Below are 17391 nucleotides of genomic sequence, written 5' to 3' on the forward strand. Positions count from 1 at the left end.
GGATGGAGCCAGGAGGCACCATGAGGCCCTGGGGCTGCAGCGGTGGTGCCCTTCTCCGACCCTGCACCCTCCGGGACCCAGCCCACGCGCCCCCTTGCCTGCACTGCCCCTCGGTTCCCGTCAGCCCCTACTGCACCCTCTAGGCCGCGCTTCTCCCCGTTCCCCATGGCCTTTGCTGACTCTTCCTACAGTCCGCTCCGAAGGTCAGCTACATGAGGTGGTGGGAAACAAGGCTTTAGGGATACGCAAAGCGCAGTCAGAAGGGGTTGGGTCCAAGCTTAGGAACATACCTCCATCAGGAGAGCGAGGGGAAAACTGGGAAGAGCTTCAGACAAGGAAAGGACATCAGACAATGCAGGTAGACGATGGGGAAGGAGGGCTGGGGCCTGCCATGGCTCCAGGAGACGGGATGGTCCCCAGGGAGGCTTCCAGGGGGAAGGATGGTCCCCAGGGATGCTGAGGCCTCCTCTGGGAGACCCCCTTATGCCTCTCAGCACATTTCATCATTCCTGAAGGTTGGGGCCGGATTCCAGGACTGTGACTCATGGGGTCAAGCTTTCCCCGCCTTGGGTCACTGGGGCCTTTCCCGCTGACGCAGACAGGCAAGCTGTGGGTCTGTGATCCTCACTTCCTCTGAAAGATTTTGGAGAAAGTAGGTAGACCTCACACATTTTAAGTTCACATATAAACATTTTAGTCATGTTTTTAAAAGTTGCCAAGTCTATAATTTCCAGTATATTATAAATAATAAATTTAAACTAAACTGTTACTTCTGTATTCCAAAAGTGTTTGTTAGACTATAAATATCATAATGAATCCCTTACTAATATTAACTTAGAAAGCACATCATAAGCATTACCTGTCAGAAAATGTGCACGTTCCCTTTCTTCCTTTTAACTCCTAATTCTTTTCCATTTCCTCCACCTACGTCTGTCTTAATGTAATATATTTTCATGCTGAAAAGCGTCTTATGGATCACCCTGTTATTATTCTCTCCTACTAATCCTATCACAAATGACAATATTTACATATATTAAAATTAAAAAATACATTTTCCCAATAACCATGAGTATTAAACCTCTAGTATTAAAACATTTTTCTTTCTTTTTTTTAATATTAAAAATAATTGACCACACCCAGGGACCAAACCTGAGCCCCCTGCATTGGAAAGTGGAGCCTGAACCACTGGACTGCTGGGGAAGTCTCTAAAACTTTTTGATTAAAACAATTAAATTAAATGATTATTGACTAAATTAATTAATCATTAAAATATTATTGCTGTTAATATTAATTATTAATGATCAAAATTATATAAATATGTTTTAAGTTTGGTAAATATTAAGCAAAAAAACAACATTTTCTCACAAATTGCACTCAAACTTTTTCTATGTATTTAATAAAGGAAAGATATATGTTGCCAAAATGAGTTGGCCAGACAGCTGGACTATTCTTTTATCCTTTTGCTAATACAAGACAGAAAATCTGAACAATTTTCTAAAACAGACAGGGTGAAGAGTAACTGATGCAGAATATACGTTTAATAAAATGTTATGAAAAGTATGTTTTAAATATCTGATTAAGGAGCAAACATCCCATCTGAAAAAAATCACATGAAACATTTACCCACGGTGTTCCAGAAGTTGTATTTGTCAGCTCTTGCTGGGTTAGGCTGCATAACAAATGAGCTCAAAATGCCCAGGGCCCACAGCTTTCATTTCTTGCTCAGGCTCCTGGGGGCTGGGTCTCCGCTCTGTGGATCTTCACAGCCCAGGACCCAGGCTGGGTGAATCAGTCACTTTTTAGGATACCCATCCTCCTGGCTTAGGATCTGGAGCAGGAGAGCTGGTGTGAGGAGGCTGGGGGGCACAGCTCAGACGACTCACACCTGGGGTGGGCAGCGTCTCTGCAGGGAAGGAGCTGATCACACCTGATGACATAAGCTGCCACAGACGCAGCTTGAACAAGTGGGTCACCCTGGATCAGGCACCAGGTACATTTGGGAGAGTCAGCACGTCTCATCCACACTCCGTAACTGATTGAAGATGCTTTTTCCCCAGCTGGGGACACATCCTAGCCAATTGCTTTTGCTGAACCAGGTGGCATAAGACCTGTGTTCAGTACCCAGTGTTCCTAGTGATGCTTCCTCTGCTTTGCCTAGGTGCTTTCTCAGCAAGAACACATTATTTGATATTGATTGAGGGATGAAAGAAGGAAGTCAGGAAACAAGAGCCATCATTGTTTCTGCCCCCAAAAGCACATCTCTACCCACACACCTCACATTTTACAGAAGTGTGTGCCCGGCAGGAAAAGGCTTGGTGCCTGAGGGCTGATGGTTCCCAGATTCATCATTAAAATAGGCTTCCTTGGGGGGATGGGTCCAGACATCTTCCCACTATGGATGGGTGACCACCCTGGTTTTATTTGCAAAAGGGGAAAACAGCTCCCGGGGGCTCAGGCAGGGTCCAGGCAGGTCCCTTTCAGTCTGGAGGCTCTGCTTTGAGTGGCTTGGTCCTCGCTGGGGGCATGGGGACTCAGCCTTAGGTTTGAGTCAGGCTTTCTTCCTGTTGCCCTCAAGGTGAATCTTTCAGGGGCCGCACCTGCCCACAGCCTGGGACAGGTCTATTCTGAAGAGTCTTCCCTGGCAAGTGCCCCCACCCTGGGAAACGTGGGCCCTCACCAAAGTCCAGCTTCAATGGGTCAGATAAATTGCCCACATCACACAGACCTCTCCAACCAAATCTGGGCAGGGGAGGGAGTGGCAAGTTAGTTGGGGAGGGTGCCAGGAAAGACATATCAAAGTCACATCTCAGTAGATGCAGAGAAAGCCTTGACAAAGTTCAGCATCTCTTTATGATTTAAAAAAAAATCTTGAAGAAAACTAAGATTAGTAAAGAACTTTTCAGCTCAGCAAATGAGGCTTCCTAAAAACTGTGGCAGGTGTAAATTTATGGTAAAAGTAAACAAGATACTTTCTTCCTATGATTGGGAACCAGGCAAGAACGTCTGTGTTTACACTTCTGTTTAACGTGGCGCTGGAGGCTTCACTGTGGCAATAAGGCAGCGAAAAGAAATGAAATTCACACCGATGGAAAGAACGAAGAAAAGCCATCTGAATGCACAGGTGACAGGTTGTCTGTAAGGAAAATCCTGAAAGATCTATAAGAGAGCTACTAACAGTGATTGATTTTGGTAGGTTGCAAAGTAGATCAATGTTCAAAAATCAACTGCATTTCTATACACCAATAAGAATCAAATGATAATCGAATTTTTTTTTAAATTAGTAACCATTGACAATGAAATACTGTAAATACATTTAACAGAAAATGTCCAAGACAGGTGTGCTGAAAAGCAAAAAAAAAAAAAAAATCAGAAATTCAAGGTGGCCATGTTAGTGGAACATTATATCATGTTCCTGAGTCAGCAGACTCAATACGCCTTCAGATGGCAGTTCTCAGTCGATCCAGGTTTTAAATGCAACCCCAATAAAAGCTCCAGCGGCTTTGGACTTCCCCTGTGGTCTAGTGGTTAAGAATCTGCCTGTCAATGCGAGGGACACAGGTTCAATCCCTGACCTCGGAAGATCCCACAAGCCGAGGGGCATCTAAGCCCATGATCCCCAGTAAGAGAAGCCGCCATAAGGAGGGCCCTCGCATCCCGACTAGAGAGTAGCCCTGATGGCCACAGCCAGAGCAAGCCTGCGTGCGGCAACGGAGACCCTGCGCAGCCAAAACTGCCTGAGAGAGTAATTCTAGCAACTTTTCTGGGGGTAGAAACCACAAAGCTGATTTTCAGTTTATATGAAAGTACAAAGGGCCTATGATAACCCAAATAATTAAAAAAAAAAAAAACCATTAAAAGAACAGGGTTAGAGGATTTACGCCACCTGATTTCAAGGCTTTCTATAAAATCGCGGAAATCAAGACTTTGACACTGTCATACAGATGACCATACAGAGGTATAGAACAGAGCAGAGAGTCTAGAAAAAGGCTCAAGCAGATATGGTCTCTTAACTGAGATGAGAGCAGATCACGTTCCAGCAAGAGGTTGGTGCCTTCTCCCTGGTGGGAATTTAGGACCGATTCTTATTTTCGATTTTTTTATTTTTAAAGGAAGGTCCTTTTTTTTTTTTTTTTTTTTTTTACTGTGTTCTTTGAACATCACTGGAAACAAAAGAAACAAAGTTTGCACTGAACAGGAATGTCTTTTACGACAGGAAAAGGCCCTGAAAGAAGGAGCCGCCAGGATTCTGGCCGCAGGGCTGACCTGAGAGGAAAGAAAAACAGAGTGAGTCAGGCTGTGGGGGAGCAGGGAGAGGGGGGCTCTGCCCTCGCAGCCACCTGGGAGGTGGGGACCCGTCCTGCCGATGGAGGCAGAGCCGGGCGGGGACACTGGCCAGATGCCCCCACCTGGTGCTCAGCCCCGAGTGGGTACTGCCCGCAGACGGCTGTGAGAAATCACCCGGTCCCAGGGACAGCTGACCCTTCTGAGGGGCCTCTCGTTTCCAAAGACCTGTAAGTAGCCACAGAGAGAGAGAACGAAACCCTCACTGCAAAGCTCCTGGAGGCTGCCCGCCGGGTGGGGAGGAGGGCGGCCGTGGGAGGCCGGGTCAAAGCCCCCAGGAAGTTACGACTGAGGGGCTGGTGCTGGGTGATCTGGAAGGTTCTCTGGGGCAGAGCTGGACTTCGAGTTTTCTGTCCTTACCTCAGGCCGGGAAACTGTCCTGGCTTGCAGAGGGGCAGAGCCTCTGGGCACCGACCCTTGCTCAGGCCGGGGGCACCTGCTGGGCATGGCCTGGGCTGGTTGCCAGGGACCCGGAGTTAAATCTTCAGACGTTTGGGTGACAATGAGGTGACAACGAGAACTGACCGGTCATGGAGGGAGGAGGAGCTCTTTCCTGTGTCATCCACTGGGAGACAGTCTGGGTCCAAGGGGGTCAGGAATGCAGGGGCGAAGCTGAGACATCGCCGAGGGGACCCTCACAGGGAAGAGGATCGGATCTCAGCAGCACCGTCTTTGTTCCCTCGTCTTCAGGGATGTTCATTTCCTGGGGCTGCTGTAACCAGTCGCCACACCAGAGACTCAAAGCAACAGAAATGTGTTGTCTCGCAGCCTGGAGGCCAGAGCCCCCAGATCCAGGGGTCGACAGGGCCACCCTCCCTCCTGCGCCCCCAGGAGAGGGTCCTTCCCTCCTGCCTCTCCCAGCTTCTCACGGCTCCAGCCATTCATCCCTTGGCTCGGGGCTGCAGCCTCCAGTTTCTGCCTTTTCTTCGCACGGCCTTCCCTCTGTGTTTGGGTCCCCTGCTAAGGACCCTGTTTACTGGATTGAGGACCCAACCTACATCAAGGAGGGGCTTCCCCAGTGGCTCAGCAGGCAGAGAATCTGCCTGCAATGTAGGAAATGGGGGAGGTGCGGATTCAATCAGGAAGATGCCCTGGAGGGGAAATGGCAACCACTCTAGTCTTCTTACCTGGGAAATCGCATGGACAGAAGAGGAGCCTGGGATCGGATCCGGTTCCGCCCTCCCTCTTGCTGTCGACCCTCCGGGGCTAGCGCTCGCGATCCCTTTCCCACAGTGCTCTGCGCTGTGAAGAAGCGGCTCCCAAAAAAAAAAAAAAAAAAGAAGAGGAGCCTGGCAGGCTGCAGTCCATGGGGTCACAAAGAGTCAGACATGACAGAGCATGCATTCCCTGCATCTAGGGTGTTGCCATCCCAAGATTCTCACTTAACCATGTCTGTGCAGACGCTCTTGCATTCTGGTTCTTGGAGGATGTGAATCTGGGGGAGGGGGTACTATTCAACCTGCAGCTGCTGCTGCTGCTAAGTCGCTTCAGTCGTGTCCAACTCTGTGTGACCCCATAGACGGCAGCCCACCAGGCTCCCCCATCCCTGGGATTCTCCAGGCAAGAACACTGGAGTGGGTTGCCATTTCCTTCTCCAATGCATGAAAGTGAAAAGTGAAAGTGAAGTCGCTCAGTCATGTCCGACTCTTAGTGACCCCATGGACTGCAGCCTACCAGGCTCCTCGGTCCATGGGATTTTCCAGGCAAGAGTACTGGAGTGGGGTGCCATCGCCTTCTCCGTTAACCTGCAGCACCAGGTACCTAAGTTTGTTTGTATCTGTTTTCCCCCATTTATGTATCAAGATGGGGAAGTGATATCTACACAACCTTTTCTCAGGGACACAGTTCATGTAGCTGGTGGGGACACATTGAAACCAACTTGGGTGGACAGTGAGAAACGGGGCAAACTCAGCATCAGTAACCAGTTATAATAAGCTGCTGGTTCAGGGGGCTGGGGAGGTTTCCTCCAGGGTTTTGCAGGGCTGGGACCAGGGTCTAGGAAGCAGCCGATCTCAGGCTCCAGGAGGGAGCAGAGGGGAGGGGAGGGGACCGCCTCGTGGTGGTGCAGGAGAGCGAGGCAGGAAGGGGCTCTTTGGGACTCACACCTCCCAGACTGGCGAGAGACTGGTGAGTCCTCTCCTCTGCCTTTCCCTACAAAATGCTCAGTGAGAAAAACGGTCAACAAAATCCACCCCTGATGCTTGGTGGAGAGTGCTGTTTCTGGAGAATTCTCTGAGGAAGCTGCAGGACAAAAACGAGGTTTGCATGGAGGGAAAACCAACATCCCGGACATAGCTCCTCTCTCCCAAAAGGAGGTGGGAGCTTGCAGCCTGCACCCAGGGTGCAGAGGAGGTCAGCTTCTGACCGACAGCGCCCCTCACCTTAGAAGAAGACACGTGGACGAAGCTCTTGGTCTCTGGGAAGACGAGGCCCAGGGCCGTTTGTAGTCTGGACTGTGGGGAGCGTGGACGGCAGTGGCCACGTCCTTCAGCTCTCGGAGGGACAGACTGCTCTCCAAACCCCACTTACCACATGTTTGTGTCCCAGCTTCTGACCCCCGGGACTCTTCCATCCCCATTGCTGTCTGGGAGCCCAGCCCTGGAACAGCTCTCCCCACCCCCAGACCCCCAGAGGTGAGCCCCCAGCCCGAGCCCGGTGACACAGGGCACCCTGCAGCGGGTGCCCGTGGCTCCCCCCGGGGTGGGGGGAGGTCGCTGGCCTCAAGCTCCTTTGCTGTCCCCGCCAGTCCCACAGCAGCTCCTGCCTGTCTCCATCACTCGCGAGGACCCGGGCTTCTCTGAGTTTCTGGAAGAACGCAGCCTTGAGGGTCTCCAGAGCATTCCCGTCACTAAGCTCACTCTCCCTGGGGCACTCCCCAATCCACCTCACGGTCCAGCTGCCCCGGGGCCTCCTGGCACCTGGGGTCATGTTGGCCGAGTTCCATGGCCCCTGTCGGGTGCCTCTGAGACGTGAACCTACTTATTGCTCTGATGACCAAGGGGGACGGTGTGGGCCCAGGGCTTGTGCTGTGTCAGGAAGCAGGGGCCCCTGTGTCCTCTCAGGCAGGGGGAGCGCTCGTGGTTCACAGGCTGGAGGGGCTCGTTGGCAGGAACTGGGGGGCTGGACGCTTTCTAGGGTATCAACTTGGTGGTCCCCATCCTGTGTCTCGGGGCCCTGGTCTTTGCTCCCTGCAGGGCCCTGACCTGGGCTGAGAATGGAGTGCTGCCCTGGGTCTAGGTCCTGGTGGACAGGGCCTGCGGTGGGCCCGCAGAAGGGGTACGCATGACCTGGGTGGGACTGGGTCACAGCGAGCGCTCGGCAGAGGGAGAGGAGAGGAGGCGGAAACCCTGTCTCCACCATGACACGCAGTCTTGTAAGGGCTGCTGCTGCTGCTAAGTCGCTTCAGTCGTGTCCGACTGTGCGACCCCATAGACAGCAGCCCACCAGGCTCCCCCGTCCCTGGGATTCTCCAGGCAAGAACACTGGAGTGGGTTGCCATTTCCTTCTCCAACGCATGAAAGTGAAAAGTGAAAGTGAAGTCACTCAGTCGTGTCCGACTGCTAGCGACCCCATGGACTGCAGACTACCAGGCTCCTCTGTCCGTGGGATTTGCCAGGCAAGAGTACTGGAGTGGGGTGCCATTGTCTTCTCCACTCGTAAGGGCTATGTGAGGGTAACTGCTGGAGAAGGAAGAACACCTGTTCAGAGAAGATGAAATAGGATGAGGCCTCCCCCAGCCGATGGACACAAGAGCACGCACGTTCCTACCCTTTCCCCCACTAGATGGACCACAGGCAGAGGCTGGAGCCCGCCCTTCCTTCTCTGGACACAGAGAGTGAGACACAAGTGAGGACAGGAACGTAAGCAGGCGCCCAACCATGTGGTGATGAGAGACACTTTCCATCGGAGACGCCGGGTCCAAGAGGAAGTGAAGAGTAAAGTGAAACTATGAACATAACAAGAATGCAATCTGACTTCTTACACGGGAGGATACTGAAAAAAATTACACATAAAAAATCGAAGGATTATGGTCATGGCAGCACCCGGAGGGGTTGAAATGATTTCTTTATCAAAATAAGAATATGAGCATACCGAGTCTGCAGTGTATGATCCCAAGAAGGTCTAAGGAAATATGAGGGAAAATAGTAAAAATGGAAATAGATCACATTAGCAGAAACATACATGGCGTGAAGAGTAGAAATAAATGTATTTAAAATATGGAAAAAGCTGAAATCAGTCACAAAAGCCAAGGGCTCACCCAAACAAAACAGATGAGAAGATATTTGGACAAAACCTAGAAGGGAGTTTCTCAGCCTCTGTTATTGACATTTTGAAGCGAGTCATTCTTTGCTGGGGGTAGGGTGTGCACCCCCTAGGGTGTTTAGGAGCATCTTCTACTGGAAACACCCCCAAGATGTGATAGCCTAACATATGTCCAGATATCGCCAGATGTTCCTGGGGGGTGGAGGGGAATGGCCCCTGGTGGAGAACCATGGCTCTAGAATAAGATCAGAAGCCCCCAGACCCTTCTGATGGGCTAAAGATTATTATTTAGATAGAGTGTGAGAATCAGCAAGTGATGAAGGGAGAGCAGAGACTGACCAACTGGTAAATTTTGCTTCCTTTTCAAGAAAAATTGGGAAAAGACCCAAGGTTTTGAAACGAGGTGACAGAGGAATGTCTCTTGATGAGTGATGACAAGAGGTGTCTGATAACACAGCGTCTCCTGGATGGACCACTTTTGGAAGAGAAGGCTAAGAACTTGTCACCCAGATGAGGCCAAGAACCAATAGGTCACGGATGCCAGCTGAGCCACGTTAGTGTCAGGAGCGCCAAGTTCCAGACACGTGCCTGCTCTGCAGGGACCCGATACCCGCCCCAGGCCTTGCAGGGCAGAGTCTCTGGTCACGAAGATCGTCAATGGCTGTCGGTGCACCTGGGGTCTGTCCCCATGGCTGCCCCGTGCCCTGGATGGCACTCACCTCCTTCCCTAGGACCGGGAGAGGTCTCCCCTTCAGCCTCAACCCCTGGGTCCCGGGGGCTCCAATTCCCAGGCCTCCAGGCATCAGGGCCAGGCTACACCCCAGCAGATGTGGGCAAAGGGGCGCCTCCCCACCCAGCTTGAGCGGCTGCACCTCTGGGGGCCTGGTCGGCAGAGTTCCTTCGAGGGGGATGTGACTGGCAGGGGCACCAGCAGGGAGGCAGCTTCCCATCCTAGTCTTCCCGGTCCCTGTTGCACCTGTTAGCAGCCCACAGGCGTCTCCTTGCTTCTGCATGAAAACTGCAGCCAAGCTCAGGGACCCTTTACAAAATACAGTTCTTTTTCAGACCATTCCCATAGTTAACTGCACAGAGAGTGGCTCACCTGTCTACTCAGGTGGCCAAATAGGTGAGTGGCCACAATTTCGGTCTTTGTCCTTTGGCCCTGTGGGATCCTTACTACCCCCAAGTTGTGCACACACAGAAATGGCACCAGATCCCAGAAATCCTAATCGAGATGCCTGGCAGACTTTATCCTTTGAAGTAGCAGGCCACGAGGACAGTTTAGGGCCATTGTGTTCAGAAAGCCGGAGGTCACCTGGAGTCTGTCTTCTGAAAGGGGATCAGGAGCTGAACAACTCAGGATTCCCCGCCCTCCCTCCTCCCCCCTCCCCCACCCTCTCGTGCCCTCCCCCAACCTTCCCCCGCCCTCCCCTGCCCTTTGCCAGCCCCTGGACTCACCAGTATTTCTTCCAGGGCTTCTCCAGCTCCATCTCTCCATCTACCACCCACCACACTGCCCACCAGAGTTGTGTCCGTAGGTTGAATCCGGCACATCCCCTGTCTAAAAGCTGCACTGCCAGCTGGACGGGGTGTGCCTTTGACCCCCACGGGTGGATGCCTGCTGTCCCGGCTCAGACGGGGCTGAGGGTGCCGGCGTGGCATGGGCCGTGTGATCCTCACCTGGAGGTGGACAAGGGCTTCAGGAACAGAGTCCTGGCCCAGACATGGGAGCATGCGGGGGCTGTGGACACACGCGAGGCGGGGGTCCCGCTGAGCTCAAGCACGTTTCCTGGAGGAGGGGGTGCCTAGGCTGAGTCTGCTAGAGTGTAAGGAGTGGCCGGGGAAAGGCACGGGGCCCTCCCTGCAGAGGGGCCGGACTGAGTGCCAGCAGGTGACAGGCAGGTGTGCTGAGCCTGTGCGACCTGAGAGGGCTGGGGCCCGGGTGGACCTGGTCACACATGGGCACACGCGCTGTGCAGGGGGCTGGGGAGGCCTGAGCTGTCTGCGAACTCAGTCTGGGGAGCCGGAATCCCCCCTTTCTGGCCCCGTGCCACCAAGTAAGTTCTCCTACAAAGTCACAGCTTGCCTTCCAGAAACATTAGCTACCAGGTTAGGAGAACCCCACAGGACAGGGGAGCAGGGACCCCACAGGACAGGGGAGCAGTCCAGCCTGGGTCATACAATGGCTCCTGAGAGGGGCCCCCGGCGAGTGCGGAGCACCAGGCCTGCTGCCTGGGACTCTTGTGGATCAGAGTGTGTGGACTGAATGAAGACCACCCAGACGGGGACAAAGCCTGCCCCCGTAGAGCTGGCTCTAGCGAGGGACTCGGCCAGCACAACCTGGTCTGGCAGAGAGGCTGGGCAGACAGAGGCCAGGGGAGCTGCCCGCTGGACAGAGAGAAGGCTCCCCAGTGCCCCGCTCGGAGGTGGGGGCACGGGGAAGTGGGGGTGGGCCGACTAGCAGTGGGGCATCCCCATCGTTCGTTAGGGTGCAGATCTGGCTTTCTCTGGGAAACTGGAAAAGGGGACAGAAATTAGAGATGCTGTTGGTTATTAATCAAGTCCCGGTTGTTCGGGGCCAGTTGTTACAAGGGTTATTGTCTCACTTCCTGGACCAGTTCCTAGAGATAGTTGTCTGACTTCCTACATAAGACAGCCTGACTCAGAGCAGCTGCCTGCTGGCTGGTTAGTGCAGAGAAGGGGTTGGTGGTCTGGCTGGTTAGTGCAGAGAGGGGGTTGGCCTCCTGGCTGGTTAGTGCAGGGAAGGAGTTGGCCTCCTGGTTGGTTAGTCCAGAGAAGGGGCTGGCCTCCTGGCTGATTAGTGCAGAGAAGGGGCTGGCCTCCTGGCTGGTTGCTGCAGGCTGTGGGTCAGAGTTCTGTTTGCACACACGGTCTTGCCATCCTTTGCTCTCATTTCAGTCTCTCCAGTGAAATGGGGATTTGGGACGTGGGCGTTGGTCATCACACTAGAAGCACCCCATGTGCTGACACCTGCCAGGCTGGAGTGTGGTTGGGTACAAGTGCGGTCTGGCAGTCCAAGGGGCCTCTTGTGTCTCGCGTCTGACGTGGCCACAAAGCAGGGCAGTCCTGGAGCGCGTGGACACGGCGAGGCCGCGTCAAAGGAGAGGCATGTACCCAGCTCCTCCTGGGCCTGGCTTCCGTGAGAACCATTTTATTGAGACGGATGGTATGCAGCGGTTGAGAAACTGCCGGTGGTTGGGAAAACAATGAAAAAACCTCCCAGAACAAAATACTGAAGAGGAAAGTGCCCAGACTGAGGGAGGAAGGTGAGGAGGAGCATGTGGGAAATTGCAAACTAATATGAAAAAAGGGAGCGGAGGGAAGCACAAGCTGACTGTGTGCCAGTGCTGGGGAATTTGGCCGGACGGCGGTTCTGACTGCGTTTCGAGTGTAAGATACACTTTGATTAATTTCTCTGGACTTCACCAGAGTTACACCAGCAACTCCCAGAACACTAATTACGGAGAAGAGGCGGACAGTGACTCATGCTGGAAAGAACCCAACTGACGAAACCCTCCCAGCCCTCGGAAAGCATCCGCGGTCCTCATGCGATGGGAACCGCCTTGATCAGGCAGCTTTGGCGGGAGGTCAGGGAGATAGTGGAGACAGAGCTCTGATTAATGTGGGTGTGCGAGTGCGTGTGTGTGCACGTGCACGGGCTCTGGGTGTGTGTTCCCTAGGAAAGCTGGCAGGGACATCTGGCTGGCATGCTTCCTGCGGGGGTCGCCCTGTGGGAGACGGATGGGCCTGCCAGCGTTCTGGGGTTTCGATTCCCGGGAAAACAGCAGAAGCCAGGGCCGCGGAGGCTGCCGGGCCCCCCGACCCACCACCACCGCGGCCAGGACGTCCCCTCTCCCAGCTGGACCCGACCACGCAAGGCCGCGTTGGCTGACCCAGCTTTGGCTTGAAAGCCTGGGGGACAGAGAACAGAGCCATTCATCCCCCAAATGCAATGGGGATGGGATGGGGCAGAACCGTCTGCCTCCCGCCTCCGACCTGGAGCACGTGAGAGCCCAGAAGGACGCAGAGATGTGCGTTTTTTCTCCAAGTGCCGAGCGGCCCCAGGCCCTGCCATGACGAGACACCCTGGCTCAGAGCTGACAGCCTCCTGGTTGGTCCTTGGAGGGCCCACAACCTGGGGCTTCTTTGTGAGTCAGATGGACTTCCCTCCATGCAGGGACCGGATGGACCCTCGTTGTGGTTGATGGACCCCCCTCCACAGTTCTCAGTTCAGAGCTGGGAGCATCCCTCCCACCTACAGACATCCCAGGGAACAGGCCCTCCTGGGCCTCCTATGGGAGATGGGAAACATCACACTCCACGAGGCCCCTTCACCCTTGACCTCTGGGCACAGACTGAGGACAGATGAGAACTAGCAGAGGTGATATTAACCGTGGCTGTATCTTTCATAACTGCTGGAGAAGGCAAGGGCACTCCACTCCGGTACTCTTGGCTGGAAAATCCCATGGATGGAGGAGCCTGGTGGGCTGCAGTCCATAGGGTTGTGAACAGTTGGACACGACTGAGTGACTTCACTTTCACTTTTCACTTTCATGCATTGGAGAAGGGAATGGCAACCCACTGCAGTGTTCTTGCCTGGAGAATCCCAGGGACGGGGGAGCCTGGTAGGCTATCACCTATGGGGTCGCACAGAGTCGGACACGACTGAAGCGACTTATTAGCAGCAGCAGCAGCAGTATCTTTCATAACTGTAGGGTGTGTGTGTGTGTGAGTGTGTGTGTGTGTGTGTGTGTGAGAGAGAGAGAGAGAGAAACAGACTGGGAAACAGGGAAGTCAAGAGCAAGGACTCTGCCTCCCGATTCTGCCCATCCTGGCGGGTAAATAAGCTGTGTGGGTTCAGCTGTCCCACCTGTCGGCAGGGACCGTGAGACGTCCCAGCCCACAGAAGCCTGTTCAGGCAGCAGACGGGAGAAGTCACAGCCTCTGGGAAGCGCTGGGTCGTCGTGCCAGGGAGCATCTAGGCGGGCCGGGCTGGGGGTCTCCAGGCAGTGGTGTGCACTGCGGGGGGCTGCACGCTTCACGTCACAGGGTGGGGCGTGAGAACCCGCAGGGAAGCGTGCTCCATTTGATGAAAACTTTATGAGTCTGTAACCAAAGCACCAGCACAGGAATGATTGTCATAATTTTTAAAATCGTAATTGAAACGCAGAGGAAGGGCAATGTAGGGGCAAGGGAGTAAGAGGCACAAACTGCTGCTGCTGCTGAGTCGCTTCAGTCGTGTCCGACTCTGTGCGACCCCACAGACGGCAGCCCACCAGGCTCCCCCGTCCCTGGGATTCTCCAGGCAAGAACACCCAATGCATGAAAGGGAAAAGGGAAAGTGAAGTCGCTCAGTCGTATCCAACTCTTAGCAACTCCGTGGACTGCAGCCCACCAGGCTCCTCCGTCCATGGGATTTTCCAGGCAAGAGTACCCGAGTGGGGTTGCAATCGCCTTCTCCGGAGGTACAAACTATTAGGTATAAAAGAAGCAGCAAGGATTTATTTACATCACGGGGAATACAGCTAACATGGCTTCAGTGTTTTTAAAAATGTATTTGTCTTTAATTGGAGGATATTTGCTTTGTGATGTTGGGTTGGTTTCTGCCGCACATCAGCATGAATCAGCCACGGGTACACACGTGTCCCCTCCCTCTTGAACCTCCCTCCCACCTCCCACCCCGTCCCGCCCCTGGGGCTGGGTCGCCCCAGCCCGACCCACAGAGCACCGGGCTGAGTCCCCAGGGCTATGCAGCTATCTCTGTCGCCATCACAGGGCACCAGGCTGAGTCCCCTGGGTTACACAGCTATCTCTGTAGCTGTTCGCCATCTATCTGTACAGCTATGCCCCCAGCCCTCTGTCATGCACGCGGCGATATATACATTCCAGTGCTGCTCTCTCGATTCACTCCACCCTCTCCTGCCCCCGCCACGTCCTTAAGTCAGTTCTCTATGTCCGAGTCTCATTCCTGCCCTGCAAATATGTTCGTCAGTACCATTGCTCTAGATTCCATATATGTGATATTTGTTTTTCTCTTTCTGACTTACTGCACTCTGTATAACACAGCCAACATTTTATAGGAACTGTCAATGGAGTATAACCTTTAAAATCGTGAATCACTCTATTGTACACCTGAGACTCTTATGGTACAGCAACTAAACTTCAATTAAAAAAAGAAACGGATGTCAAGACTGAAAAAAACTAACAGTCCCAAGACATTTAAATGCCCAGTATATAATGAAACTGTGACGGATAATCTTATATTTCAACCTGATTGGGCTAAGGGATGCTCAGATAGCTGGTAAGACGTGTTTCTGGACTTGTCTGGGAGGGTGCTTCCCCCAAAGATAAGCCTTTGGAGTAGTGAACTGGGTAAGGCCACCCTCCCAGTGGAGGTGGGTGTCACGCAGGCTCTTGAGACTCGGATGAAGCAAACAGGTGGAGGGAGGGGGAAGCTGCTCTTTGCTTGAGCTGAGACCCCATCCTCTGCCACCTCAGAAATCAGCTGCCTGGGTTGTCTGTCCTTCTTGGTCTGCGTTATATCACCTGCTTTTCTGGTTCTCCAGCTTGCAGATGGCAAATGATGGACTTCACAGCCTCTGAGAATTCAAGGGAGCTAATTCCTGTAATTGTTGTTTAATCACTAAGTTGTGATTCTTTTGTGACCCTGTGGACTGGAGCCTGCCAGGATCCTCTGTCCATGGAATTCTCCAGGTAAGAATACTGGAGTGGGTTGCCATTTCCTTCTCCAGGGGATCTTCCTGATCCAGGGGTTGAATTCAGGTCTCCTGCTTGGCTGGTAGATTCTTTACCACGGAGCCACCTGGGAAGCCCAGCTCCTATAATAGATCTCCTCTTACATATCTCTTTGTCTGTCTGTCTGCCTATCTGTCTATCTGCTGTTGGAACCATTTCTCTGGAGAACCTTAACTAACACAGAAACACTACGGTAAGCATCAGACTTTGCCTTAGAAGGAGGGGGCAGCTTGATGGGCAGTGTGAGAAGGGCTGGCGCAGCAGAAGCAAGGGGACAAGGAAGGACGTGGGGAACACAGAAAGTACTTCTCAGAGGACCCTGCACCTCGTGGGGGACCCTGGGGAGAAACAGCATGACCAGAACTGCTCGGTGCATCCCAGGACTTGTGCTCACCTGTGTGTGTGCACTTTTCACTCGGCTGTGATTTGCTAGCGCAAATGCTCACTGTCTCGTGCTGGGAGAGATTAAACAGGACTCAGTCACCTCATTTGGGGTTCCCAGGCGGTGCGAGTGCTAAAGAACCCGCTGCCAGTGCAGGAGACATAAAAGACGCGGGTTCGATCCCTGGGTTGGGAAGATCCCCTGGAGGCGGGCATGGCAGCCCACTCCATATTCCTGCCTGGAGAATCCCATGGACAGAGGAGCCTGGCAGGCAACAGTCCATGGGGTCGCTGAGAGTAGGACACAACTGAGTGACTTAGCACAATCAGCAAGTGGAGTGAGTATTCACACAGGTGCAGGGAGGCTCTCCCATGAGGGGCTGAGTCCTCTGCTTTGGATCAGCAGTCCTGGCTGGCACGCCAGACCAAAACCAAAACAGGCTTGCCACTCAATTGGTTCAATACTTCACTGAGCAGACCCTGTAGGCTGAGCCCCATGGTAGGGCCTGGAGAGCCAGCAGGAAACGAGATAGAGAACGATCAGACCCTCCTGGGGCTTACGCTGCAGTTAATGCGCAGACAGACAGACAGACAGTAAAGGCAGAAGAAAGACGTAGGCTCTGACCATTGTCCTCTTGGGCATCACAAAGGAGCCTAAATGAAGATTCACAGCTTAGCACATTGGAAATACAGACCTCGAGGCAGATACCATCAAGATATCAACAAGCACGGACTGTGCTTCCAACTTGGAAGGAAAACCTTTGGAAAACCTTGGGGGCTTTTGAAAACATCCCTTCTTTCATCTCTCACATGAGGAGGGGTGCCCAAAGCAAGGCAGCCACCAGCTGAAGGTGCCCTGTGACCCACACAAGGTCCCCACACTCACCCAAGTCAATCACCACTCTTTCCAACACCACAACGTGCAGAGGTGCCCTCTTCACAGTGGAGAGTGTCCACTTCATTCCATTTTACTTTGGTGTATTTTTATTTTTAATTAAAATGTTTATTTCGAGACAACTGTTGATTCCCACTCGGCTGGAAGGAATGATACAGAGATCCCACGTATGCATCAGCCAGTCTCCCCCAATGGTGAAAGTGAAAGTCACTCAGTCGTATCTGACTCTTTGCGACCCCAGGGACTATACAGTCCATGGAATGCTCCAGGCCAGAATAATGGAGTGGGCAGCCTTCCCAACCCAGGGATCAAACCCAGGTCTCCCGCAGTGCAGGCAGAATCTTTACCAGCTGAGCCACAAGGGAAGCCCAACAATACTGGAGTGGGTAGCCTATCCCTTCTCCAGGGGATCTTCCCGAACCAGGAATCGAACCGGGGTCTCCTGCACTGCAGGTGGATTCTTTACCAACTGAGCTTAAAGCTTCAGTGCAGTATCACATCCAGGGAACAAACATTGACACAGGCATGATACAGAGCCTCTCATCCCTCAGTCAGTCCACACACCATCACCACGAGGGCCCCTCACCTTGCTGCCTTACATAAAGCTATACCCACTTCCTTTCTGCCTCCTCTCCCTAATCCCTGGCAACTGCTATTCTGCTCTCCGTTTCCATAATTTTGTCATTTCAAGTATGTTACATCAATAGAATTGTACAACATGTCATCTTTTGGAA

The sequence above is a fragment of the Bos grunniens genome, chromosome 3 (assembly GCF_055505025.1).
Source record: "Bos grunniens cultivar Pamir isolate PY7600 chromosome 3, Bosgru_T2T1.0, whole genome shotgun sequence".
In the NCBI taxonomy this organism is placed as follows: domain Eukaryota; kingdom Metazoa; phylum Chordata; class Mammalia; order Artiodactyla; family Bovidae; genus Bos; species Bos grunniens.